The sequence below is a fragment of the Triticum aestivum genome, chromosome 3A (assembly GCF_018294505.1).
Source record: "Triticum aestivum cultivar Chinese Spring chromosome 3A, IWGSC CS RefSeq v2.1, whole genome shotgun sequence".
Classification (NCBI taxonomy): domain Eukaryota; kingdom Viridiplantae; phylum Streptophyta; class Magnoliopsida; order Poales; family Poaceae; genus Triticum; species Triticum aestivum.
In genome coordinates, this window is record NC_057800.1 from 67,105,692 (window position 1) to 67,117,788 (window position 12,097).

Below are 12,097 nucleotides of genomic sequence, written 5' to 3' on the forward strand. Positions count from 1 at the left end.
CAAGCGCATCATGAGGGGCGACGTCACGCCCCCTCCGGCTCCGGCTCCAGACGCAGGACAGCCGCCTCCAGCTGGTGGCGCAGTGCGCGACGACGCCTACCCGGACCAGAACGCGGCCTACGTCGTCTTCACCAGCCTCGGCGACGACCAGCACAGCGAGCGCCTCCTTCGGCAGGAGGTGAACACCGTCGTCTCGGCCAAGCCGGAGTTCATGCATTGGTCGTATTGCCCGATCACCTGGACCTGGGAGGATCACCCGGCAGTCATGCCGAGTCCGGGTGGTTACTCCCTCGTCCTCAACCCCACCATCGTCGCGCGGCGCACATGCAAGTTCTCCCAAGTCCTCATTGACGGCGGCAGCAGCATCAACATCCTCTACCGCGACACGATGACCAAGCTCGGCCTCAAGGCCGAGGACCTGGAGCCGACCCGAACGATCTTCCATGGCATCGTGCCCGGCCTCTCCTGCTCCCCCATTGGCCGGGTCCAGCTAGATGTCCTATTCGGTGATAGTAGCCACTTCCGGCACGAACCGATCTGGTTCAAGGTGGTGGACCTGTCCAGCGCGTATCACGCGTTGCTGGGCCGGCCCGCGCTCGCCAAGTTCATGGCGGTTCCCCACTACACGTACCTAAAGATGAAGATGTCGGGTCCCAAGGGCCTCATTACCATCACCGGCGATTACTGCAAGTCCCTGGAGTGCGCCTGAGACGGTGCCAAGTTGGCCGAGTCGCTGGTCATTGCTGATATGTCTCCAACGTATCTATAATTTTTGATTGCTCCATGCTATATTATCTACTGTTTTGGACATTATTGGGCTTTATTATCCACTTTTATATTATTTTTGGGACTAACCTATTAACCGGAGGCCCAGCCCAGATTTGTTGTTTTTTGCCTGTTTTAGGGTTTCGAAGAAAAGGAATATCAAACAAAGTCCAAACGGAATGAAACCTTCGGAAACGTGATTTTCTCAATGAATAAGACCAGGGAGACTTGGACCCTGCGTCAAGAAATAAAATAGGAGGCCACGAGGTAGGGGGCGCGCCCACCCCCACCAGGCGCGCCCTCCACCCTCGTGGGCCCCCTGTTGCTCCACCGACGTACTCCTTCCTCCTATATATATATATGTATATATATATATATATATATATATATATATATATATATCCACGTACCCCCAAACGATCAAAACGGAGCCAAAACCCTAATTCCACCGCTGTAACTTTCTGTATCCACGAGATCCCATCTTGGGGCCTGTTCCGGAGCTCCGCCGGAGGGGGCATCGATCACGGAGGGCTTCTACATCAACACCATAGCCTCTTCGATAAGTGTGAGTAGTTTACCTCAGACCTACGGGTCCATAGTTAGTAGCTAGATGGCTTCTTCTCTCTTTTTGGATCTCAATACAATGTTCTCCCCCTCTCTTGTGGAGAACTATTCGATGTAATCTTCTTTTTGCGGTGTGTTTGTTGAGACCGATGAATTGTGGGTTTATGATCAAGTCTATCTATGAATAATATTTGGATCTTCTCTAAATTCTTTTATGTATGATTGGTTATCTTTGCAATTCTCTTCGAATTACCAGGTTGGTTTGGCCTACTAGATTGATCTTTCTTGCAATGGGAGGAGTGCTTAGCTTTGGGTTCAATCTTGTGGTGTCCTTTCCCGGTGACAGTAAGGGCAGCAAGGCACGTATTGTATTGTTGCCATCGAGGATAACAAGATGGGGTTTTCTTCATATTACATGAGTCTATCCCTCTACATCATGCATCTTGCTTAAGGCGTTACTCTGTTTTCAACTTAATACTCTAGATGCATGCTAGATAGCGGTCGATGGGTGGAGTAATAGTAGTAGATGCAGGCAGGAGTCGGTCTACTCGTCTCGGACGTGATGCCTATATACATGATCATACCTAGATATTCTCATAACTATGCTCAATTCTGTCAATTGCTCAACGGTAATTTGTTCACCCACCGTAGAATAGTTATGCTCTCGAGAGAAGCCACTAGTGAAACCTATGGCCCCCGGGTCTATCTTTATCATATTGATCTCCTACTACTTAGTTATTTCCTTTGTTATTTACTTTGCTTTTATTTTACTTTGCATCTTTTATCATAAAAATACCAAAAATATTATCTTATCATATCTATCAGATCTCATTGTCGTAAGTGGCCCTATAGGGATTGACAACCCCTATTTGCGTTGGTTGCGAGGATTTATTTTTTTTGTGCAGGTGCGAGGGACTCGCGCGTAGCCTCCTACTGGATTGATACCTTGGTTCTCAAAAACTGAGGGAAATACTTACGCTACTTTGCTGCATCATCCCTTCCTCTTCGGGGAAAACCAACGCAGTGCTCAAGAGGTAGCAATTGCTGAGGAGCGGCGCCAGCTCGACCGGATCGTCGCCCTGGCAGGCGAGGCCTCCGCCGCGTCGATCCCGACCCCGGACCAGGCCGACGAGGCCGCCTTCAAGCCCTCCAAGGAGACCAAGAAAGTGAAGCTCAACCCAGAAGACCCGAGCTGCAGCAAGTACGTTGTCATAGGCGCCCGCCTCGATAGCAAATAGGAAGGCGAGCTCGTCGACTTCCTTCGTGAGAATCGGGATATCTTTGCATGGACCCCCAAGGACATGCCGGGTATCCCGAGGAAGTACGCCGAGCACAAACTTCACGTCCGCAAGGATGCCAAGCCTCTCCATCAACCCCTACGATGATTTTCCGAAGAGAAGAGAAGAACCATTGGTGAAGAGGTCGCCAAGGTTTTGGTAGCCGGCTTCATAATGGAAGTGTTTCACCCCGAGTGGCTGGCCAATCCAGTCCTCGTCCTGAAGAAGAACAAGACTTGGCACATGTGTATTGACTACACTAGCCTCAACAAGGCATGTCCCAAGGATCCGTTCGCCCTCCCTCGGATCAACCAAGTCATCGACTCGACCGCCGGGTGTGAGCTCCTGTCCTTCCTGGACGCTTACTCCGGCTACCACCGGATCAAGCTGGATCCGGCCGACGCCTTGAAGACGTCCTTCATCACGCCCTTTGGGGCGTATTGCTACATCACCATGTCGTTCGGCTTGAAGAACGCTGGCGCCACCTTCCAGCGCTGCATGCAGAAATGCCTGCTGCCGCAACTCGGCCGCAATATCCACGTATACGTGGACGACATCGTGGTGAAGACCAAGCAGCACCTCGCGCTCCTCGACGATTTGAAGGAAACCTTCACCAAGCTCCGCGAATATAAGGTCAAGCTTAACCCAGAAAAATGTGTCTTCGGCGTCCCGGTCGGAAAGCTACTCGACTTCCTCGTCTCGGAACGCGACATTGAGGCGAACCCGGAGAAGATCAAGGCCATCGAGCGCATGCGCAAGCCAGCTCGGCTGCGCGATGTCCAGAAGTTCACCAGATGCTTGGCCTCGGTCAGCCGGTTTCTAAGCCGGCTGGGCGAGGGGCGCTACCCCTGTACCAGCTAATGAAGAAGACGAGCCCATTCGAATGGAACGGCAATGCAGATGAGGCCTTCCAAGACCTCAAGCACATGCTCTCCACCGCACCAGTCCTGGTCACGCCGACCGACAAGGAGCCGTTGTTTCTCTACATAGTCGCGACCTCGCGGGCGGTCAGCATGATGCTGGTGGTCGAGCGACCAGAGAAGGGCAAGATCCAAGCCGTCCAGTGCCCAGTCTACTACCTGAGCGAGGTGCTCTCCATCTCTAAGCAGAACTACTCGCACTACCAGAAGATGTGTTACGGCGTGTACTTCACCACCAAGAAGCTGAAGCAGTATTTCCAAGAGGACGTTGTCACCGTGGTCAGCACGGCGCCTATCAGAGAAATCATCGGGTGCCGGGATGCCTCTGGCCGGGTTGCCAAGTGGGCGATCCAGCTAGCCGGCCACACCATCCTCTACGAGCCCCGCACCACGATCAACTCTCAAGCCCTAGCCGACTTCCTCGTCGACTGGACCGAGACCCAGTACTTGCCGCCACCTCCCCACTCGACGCATTGGTGCATGCACTTCGACGGGTCCAAGATGCGACTCGGCTTGGGGGCCGGCATCGTACTATCGTCCCCGAAGGGCGACCGGCTCCACTACGCGCTCCAGATCCACTTCGCCGCTTCCAACAATGTCGCCGAGTATGAAGCCCTTGTGCACGGCCTCTGGCTTGCCAAGGAACTCGGCATCCGGCGCATCCTGTGCTACGGCGACTCGGACCTAGTGGTGCAGCAGTGCTCCGGCGAATGGGACGCCCGCGACTCCAACATGGCAAGCTACTGCTTCCTCGTCCAGCGGCTGTCTGGATCCTTCGAGGGCTGCGAGTTCCTCCACGTCCCGCGCGCGGAGAACGAAGCAGCTGACTCGCTTGCTAAGATCGCCTCGTCACGACAAGCCATCCCATCTGGCGTCTCCCTCGAGCACCTGCGCAAGCCGTCCGCCAAGCCATCGCCGGACTCTGAGTCCATCCACGTTCCAGACGACCCGGCCGCACCTCAACCTGGCCCGGGGACTGCTGAACCCGGCCCAGGGGCTGCTCAGCTCGACCCGGCCACCAACGTCCCGGACCCGGCCGTCGCCATCCCCGACCCGGGGGCTGCTCAACCCGGCTCGGGGGCTGCCGACTCGGAACCCACCCTGGTGGCCGTCTTCGTCGTGGTTATGGCTCCATCTTGGGCCCTCCCAATATCAGAATTTTTGGAGAACGGGGTTCTCCTCATGGATGAGACCGAAGCTCGGCAAGTGCAGCGCCGGGCGTCTGCCTATAGCATCATCAACAACGAGCTCGTCAAGCGCAGCTCCACCGGCGTGTTCCAGTGCTGCGTCGAGCAGGAACGGGGCATCGACATCCTCCTCGACATACATCACGGCGAATGCGGGCACCACGCCGCATCACGATCCCTGGTGGCCAAGGCTTTCCGCCATGGTTTCTACTGGCCCACGGCCCTCCAAGATGCTGAGTCGCTCGTCCTCAAGTGTGAGGGATGCTAGCGCTTCAGCAAACGCAGCCACCGGCCGGCGTCAGCACTTCGCACCATACCGATCACCTGGCCCTTCGCGGTCTGGGGCTCGACATGGTGGGACCCTTCAAAACTGCTCGAGGCGGCATGACGCACTTGCTGGTGGCAGTGGACAAATTCACCAAGTGGATCGAGGCAAGACCAATCAAGAAACTGGACGGGCCAACAGCCGTCCGGTTCATCAAGGACATAGCGGTGCGCTATGGCATGCCGAACAGCATCATCACTAAGAACGACACCAACTTCGCCAAGGACGCACTCGAGCAATACTGCTCCGTCTCCGCTATCCGCCTCGACCTGGCCTCCGTTGCGCATCCACAATCCAACGGGCAGGTCGAGCGGGCCAATGGACTCATCCTATCCGGCGTCAAGCCGCGACTCGTCGAGCCACTCATCCGCTCACTCGGCAGCTGGCTTGACGAGTTGCCAGCCGTTCTCTGGAGTCTACGCACCACGTCGAATCGGTCGACCGGGTTCACCCCATTCTTCCTCGTCTACGGAGCCAAAGCCGTCATCCCGATGGACGTCGAGTTCGACTCGCCGTGCGTCGTGATGTACACCGAAGCCGAAGCCAGAGAAGCCCGCGAAGATGGCATCGACATGCTCGAAGAAGCACACCTCCTGGCGCTCAGTCGCTCGGCCATCTACCAGCAAGGCCTGAGGCACTACCACAGCAAGAAGATCAAGCCCCTCGCGTTCCGCGAGGGCGACTTCGTCCTCCGACTCGTCCAAGAGCAGGAAAGCCAGCACAAGTTGTCCCCTCCATGGGAGGGCCCATTCATCATGAGCAGGGCCTTGCGCGACGGCAATGCCTACTACCTCATCGACACACGCAAGTCAAGGAAGCGCAAGAAGGACACCGCCGGTGAAGAAACGACCCGGCCGTGGAACGCGGAACTCCTCCGCTCGTTTTACAGTTAGTTGCATGAGCGTATGTATCGTCGCCTTTTGTAAACGCATGAAACCACAGGGTCCCCGAACGAGACTCAGGGGCTACCTTTTGTCGACCAATTTATTGTGTCCCTATTTTCTTGCATCACTATACCACTGAACCCGGCCACCGGTCCGACTCGCTCGACCCGGGGGCTTGGGGGATGGCCGGCTCGGTCGCCACCCCGCCGCCTTACTTGGTGATTCCTGATAAAGTTAGGATGCTGCGGTCCCCCACTTCACCCTAAAGCCACAGATCCAGCTTTGGCTGTCGGTTGGCAAGCACAATGGGCCAAAGCTCATTTATGCTTCATACACTAAGTCAAAGGCTGCCGGGTCGATCAACCCGGCCCACCATTCATCAAATGAACAGTCGCACGACCGGCTGCTCGCCAACCGGCTTCGCCGGATTGCCGCCAACCGGCTCAGTGGGTATTTTGCTCGCGCTCAACGTTTCGAGGGACCCAAGTCCTGCGCGCTCCTCTCAAAGAACCAAACTCCTTGTCACGGACCGGATCCTCGGCCGTCTGACTCGTGGGGGGGAGGGAGGTTTGCGAAAGGAAAAGCGCATGAAATCGGTCCAAAAAATGGAAGGCAAAAAGCAAAAGCACCCATGACATATACACAAGTATTTAAGAAAAGGCCCACGGCCCGAGTTCATTACACCCTAAAACCCCCAGTGGGTGGGTGGACCTGCTATTTAACAGATTTTACACAAAGTGTCTCAGGCATCTCCAGCGCAGCGTCACGACGTCGATGGCTCTCCCCTGGCGGCCTCCGGGTCCAGCGAGGTGCCGGTGTCCTCCTCAGCACCCGCGTCGCGGTAGATGCCCGTCTCCTCCGAGCTCCCCTCCGGGTCATGGAGGAGCAAGCCGTAGTCGTCGCCGTCCACGGCCCTGCCGTCTTCCATCCGCTCCGGATGGAACTCATCGTGGAAGGCGAACTCGATGATGTAGCTGGCCCGGGATGCCGGGACAGCGTGAACCGGAGTGCCATCTCAGCACCGGCATGAGCGGCGGAGACGCGCCACTCGCCAAGCCGGTCCGGCCCCATCTCCAACCAACGCGGCAGTCGCGAGAAACTGCTCGGTTGGACGGAGTCCGGCCATAGGGCCGCCGTCATTGCGGTGCCGGCCTGGGACAGCCGCCCCAACTGCGTTCCCAGGACCTGTAGGCGGGCCTCAGCAGCGATGATGATCTCCCAGAAGGTCCAGGCCACCCATGGATCCGTCCCGGACCCAACGACGCCGGTCGGGTCATGCTGATAGCGGACGGCTTCCTCCGCCAGCCGCTGCGTCTCCGGGAAGGCCCCTGCCGCAAAGGAAGAAGCGAGTTAGAAGATGAGCAACAAGGAAGAAAGGCCAGATCCCGACCCGGCAAATGACAAGAAAAAGCACTTACTTGAGAAGGACTCTTCCAGGTGCTGCGCCTCAAGCAACATACCACGCCGCTCCCGTTCGATGGCGCGGTCGCGCTCCTCGAGCGTCTTCTCCAGATCGGCTGCCTTGGCAAGGACCGCCTTCAGCTCGGCGTCCTTGTCTTCGGCCGCCTTCTCGGCCGCCTCACGGCGACGGGCCTCATCCTGACGGGCCCCCTCAGCCGTGGTGACCTGCCCCTGCAGGTGATCCAACTCAGCCTGGAGCCGGCCCTTGTCGTCGGCCAGCTGTCCGCGCTGCTGGTCCGCCTCCACCAGGGCCTGCTGCGCCTCTGCCACCTTGGCGGCTTCCGCCTTAAGGAGCCCCACCTCGGCCTCGAGGCGGCTCTTCGACCCGCCAGCTACTCATGCAGCCGGTTGGCCTCGTCGAGAGACCGCCGAGCCGCGGCCGCCTCCGCCCTCGCCTGTGCCGCCTTGACGCCAAGACGGCCGATGTCGGCAATGAGGCGGTCGTAGTGATGACCGTCCCAGAGCAGACGAGTCCGCCAGAACAGCACCTCGGCTGCGAAAAAGAAGGACTCAGCAGAAGAAAAAAGCAAGACTTTAGATTTGACCCAACTGTTACACAGTTGGCCCGAATCTCGGGGGCTACACCCAGTGGGTGCGCTAGCGCGCCCCCACTAGAAAAGAGCACAAGAATACCTGCGGCGACGCGGGGCTCCTCCTCCTTGGCGGCAAGCTGCTCCATGAGTCCCGGTGCTTGCCTAGGAGACGATTGTAGGCGGCGACCCGGAAGGCGTCGAGATGCTGAAGAAAGCAGAAGTCAGAACAAGGCCAACACTCTAAATATTCGACCCAACTATTACGTAGTTGGCCCGAACCTCGAGGGCTACACCTAGTGGGTGCGCTAGCGCGCCCCCACAAAGAAGAAATTACAAGAAGACTTACCAGAATGGCGCGCTCCAGGTCGCGCGTCCGCTCCACCTCGGCCTGGGCGAAGGCCTCGAGTCGTTCCGTCCGGCCTCGCAGGCGGCGACTGACGGCGTCCAGCGCCGCCTCCTCCTGGGTCTGAGGCCAGAAGACAACGGCGCCCCCGCTCCGCACCGGCTGCGGCACGACAGCTCGGCGCCCTCCCTGCCGGGGCACCAAGGCGTACTCCCCGCTGGCCGCTCGCTATGCAGCCAGCACCTCCTCCGACGCACCTCCCAGCGCCGACGATGACCCGGACACCGGGATGCCATCTCTGGCCCAACTGTCGGGGTGGCCTCCGGCATCGTCGCCCGCGGTGCCTCCTCCAAAACCGGTGGCGTCTCCGACACCGCCGCCCGCAGCGTCTCTTCCGAAACGACGCCGCCTCCACCACCATCAGTCCCCGCTCGCTCAACCACGTCGGCTCGCGGCGGGGTGTCATCCACCACCTCCACGACCTCTCGGTCGGGGATCACCACCTCAGCCCGGCCTCCACGACCGCGCTCCCTCACCGACAACAGCTCAAATACCATCGCCACCACCACCGTGCCCTCCAGCATCTCGCGCCAGGCCGGCTCGCGCCCATGCCGCCGCCGCGTCGGTCCCAGCCTAGACCGACGCTGCCTCCAGCTCCTCCTCGGCCTGGTTCCTGTCCCGCTAGGCCAAGGCTTCGGCGTCGTTCGGATCCATGCCGAGGTCTGAGTCGGCCCGTCCCTCCACCTCGGCCTGGTCGGCGAGGTCAGACCGGCTCCTGCGGAACGCGGCCCCTTTGGCGGCCGCGGCTTCCGCCGCCGCCCTCGCCAGCGCGATTGGCGACATGAAGAAGAAGACTGAATGAGCAGAAAAGAAACAAGACTAGCTCAAGAAAAAAATCTGAGCGCAAACGAGAGATGAAGCTTACCCCGCCAAGACCGGGACCGGGGTTGGCCTCCCGTGCCCGCCGCCGCGCTTCCTCTTGGCCGGCCTCCCGGCCCCGGCCAGGTCCGCGGTGCGCTTCAGGGCCCGGGGTCGTGGCGCGATGCTGTCTTTCCCATGCGGGCGGCTCGGCGCCGCCCCATGCGAGGACCCGGCTCCGCCCGCGTCGCCGCCTCCCCCGCCCAACGCCACTACACCGACAACTGGCGTCAGCACCGACCGTTCCATGCCGCGGTCAGCAATTCAAGACACATGAAGAAAAACACGAGACTTACATGCGCGATGCCCAGTGCCGGCATCGGACTCAGCCTCCTCCTCCCCGCCATGAGCCGCGGGCTCCTCTGGCACCATAGGCGCCACCTGCAATGGGGCCGGGGCGTAAGGATGTCAAATCGTGTTCAGAAGTACCCCCCGCATCGCGTCAGGACGGATGAGAAGGTGCGCGGCAGCAAAGTAAGAAGACCAGACACTCACCTACGGCGCCGGGTTCGACTGGCTGTACGGCGCCTTGCCGATCCGCCAGTCCTCCCCAAGGTTGGCCTTGGAGATGTCATTCACGCTACGCGCGATCTGCTCCGTGGACAGCCACGTTGACCCCATGCGGTTGGGGTCTTGAAGGCCGACCATTTCGCCGATGAGGCAGGAGCGCCCCTGAAGCGGAAGGACCCGGCGCATGATGAACGCGGCGAGAAGGTCGGTGCCGGTGAGCCCCTCCTGCGTCCTCATCACCGTCACCCGCTCGCAGAGATTGACGATCTCCTGCGACGGGCGCCTGGGCGAGTAGCCCCAGTTCGTCTTCACCCGCGGCGGTGCGATGGCGAAGGCCGGAAGGTTGGTGCGATCCCACCAAGGTTGCGGACGTAGAAGGAGTTCTGCCACTTCTTGGTAGAATCCTCCAGCGGGATCTTGGGGAAATCCGACCCCGACCGCTTCAAGATGACGGCGGCGCCGCAATCGGCGAACTCCCCGGCCGATGGGCCCTGCTGCTTCAAGGAGAAGAAGCGCGCCCGAAGGTCGTTCGTAGGCTCGACCCCCAGGTACCCCTCGCAAAGGGTAAAGAAGCCGGAGAGTTAGACGATGGCGCCGGCGCCAAGATGATGCGGCTGGAGCCCGAAGAACTCCAGGAACGCGCGGAAGAAGGTGCTCGTCGGCAGCCCGAACCTGCGCTCGAAGTGCGCGAGGAATACCACGCACTCCTGCCCCTCGGGCGAGGCCTCTGCTCGCCGCGCGGCAGGCGGATGCCGACGTTCGTCTCCCCCGGCAGGCGCCGCGTCGCCCGGAGTTGGGTGATGTCCTCGGAGGTGACATTCGAATCCATCCAGGAGCCCGATGGCAGCGACACGATCAAAGGAAGAAGAAGGAAGATGGACGGCGAAGGAGTTCTGCTCGAAGCAGCGGGCGCCACGGTGGGTCAGTTGCAAAGAGCGGAGCGAGAGCAAAGGGACAGGAGGGCGCGAGCGAGAATAATGTCCGCCACCCCCTGCCCCCCGATTTATAACCCTCGGTTTGAACATGGGGAAGTGGGGAAGTGGGATCGTCTGCACGCGCCCGTTCCACTACCCTGCAATAAGTGCGCACATACACGCGCAGTAACTGCCCAGGGAAGGGCAACCGGCCCCCGGACGCCGCAATAAATCCGCGCGCTTGGGCCGAGGGGGCGCGGCAGTGGGCCCCAGCCCGTCGCCTGGTCCCATCACGCGCGTGGCCTGTCAGGCCCCTCTGACTTCCGAGCACCACGTGGCTCCCGCGCAAAGCCCGAGGGATTGCCCCAAGATTCGGCGGACTTCTTGGTCCCCGCCACGGCCGCGATGCCATGATCCGGTTTCCGAGAAAACTGGCACACAGTGGGTGTTGCCGGACCCGGCGCTCGCAGAATCCACCTTGCTTAAGGGGGAAACTGCGAAGGCCCACTCATCCGAAGACGGCGGACCTTCACAGCTTCAGGGACTACTGTCGGGGGGATGGACCCCGGGCAGGCAACGGAACCCGGATCCTCTTCAAAAAACAATGGGGTTGGCACCGCCCCTTAATACTGGCATGTGCTTGGCTGGGTCGCTCGACCCGGCCAAGCCCCGCAAGCCGGCCAGACTAGCCGACCCGGCAAGACACGTCGACTCGGCCCCAACAACTAGCGCAAGACAGCCGAACTCGGCACGACCAAAGCCTCCTCAAACAAGCCAGCGCTACCCGTGGCGTGCTACACAATCCAGCTGTGGGTAAACTCCCGTCCCATCCAGGCCATATGATGGGGACGAGACTTCCATCAACGATGACCGAGGCAACAGTGCCCCGCCCATGCCACTGGTCAGCAGGAATGTGGCAACAGTGCCCCTCACCTACCCGCTGACCAAGGCCGGCGTGGCTACAGTGCCCCTGCCCTCACCGCTGACGACAGCAAGCGGCAACCTGACGAAGAGCACTCTACGCGACTCGACTCGGCCACGCCCTGACGATCGACAAGACGACGCACAGTCCCCCTAGGCCTGCGGGGCCCACACCTAGGGGAACCCGGCGAACCACAAGCCCTCAGCGGGACCCAGTCCGGGTCCCCGAACACCGACAATACGGACCCACCGACTTGTAACATTACCATTGTCCCCCGGGGGGTTGGACTATAAACCCCCCCTGGGATCCCGCGATCATACGGGGGCGAGTGAGAGGGCAAGCAGAAAACACATACGAGAGAGAAGCAAGTAAGCATAGGACTAGCCACAAATCAGCAACACCGGAGAGAAGGAGCAGCCCAAGCCTTGGCCAGCTTCCTTCCTCCTCCATACAGCTCCAGGAGCAACATTGTACTATCGATCATCCAACTACACTCGGCAGGACTAGGGGTATTATCTCTCCGGAGGGCCCTGAACCTGGGTATGTCCGGCATCCCGCGCCCGCTCATGCCAAC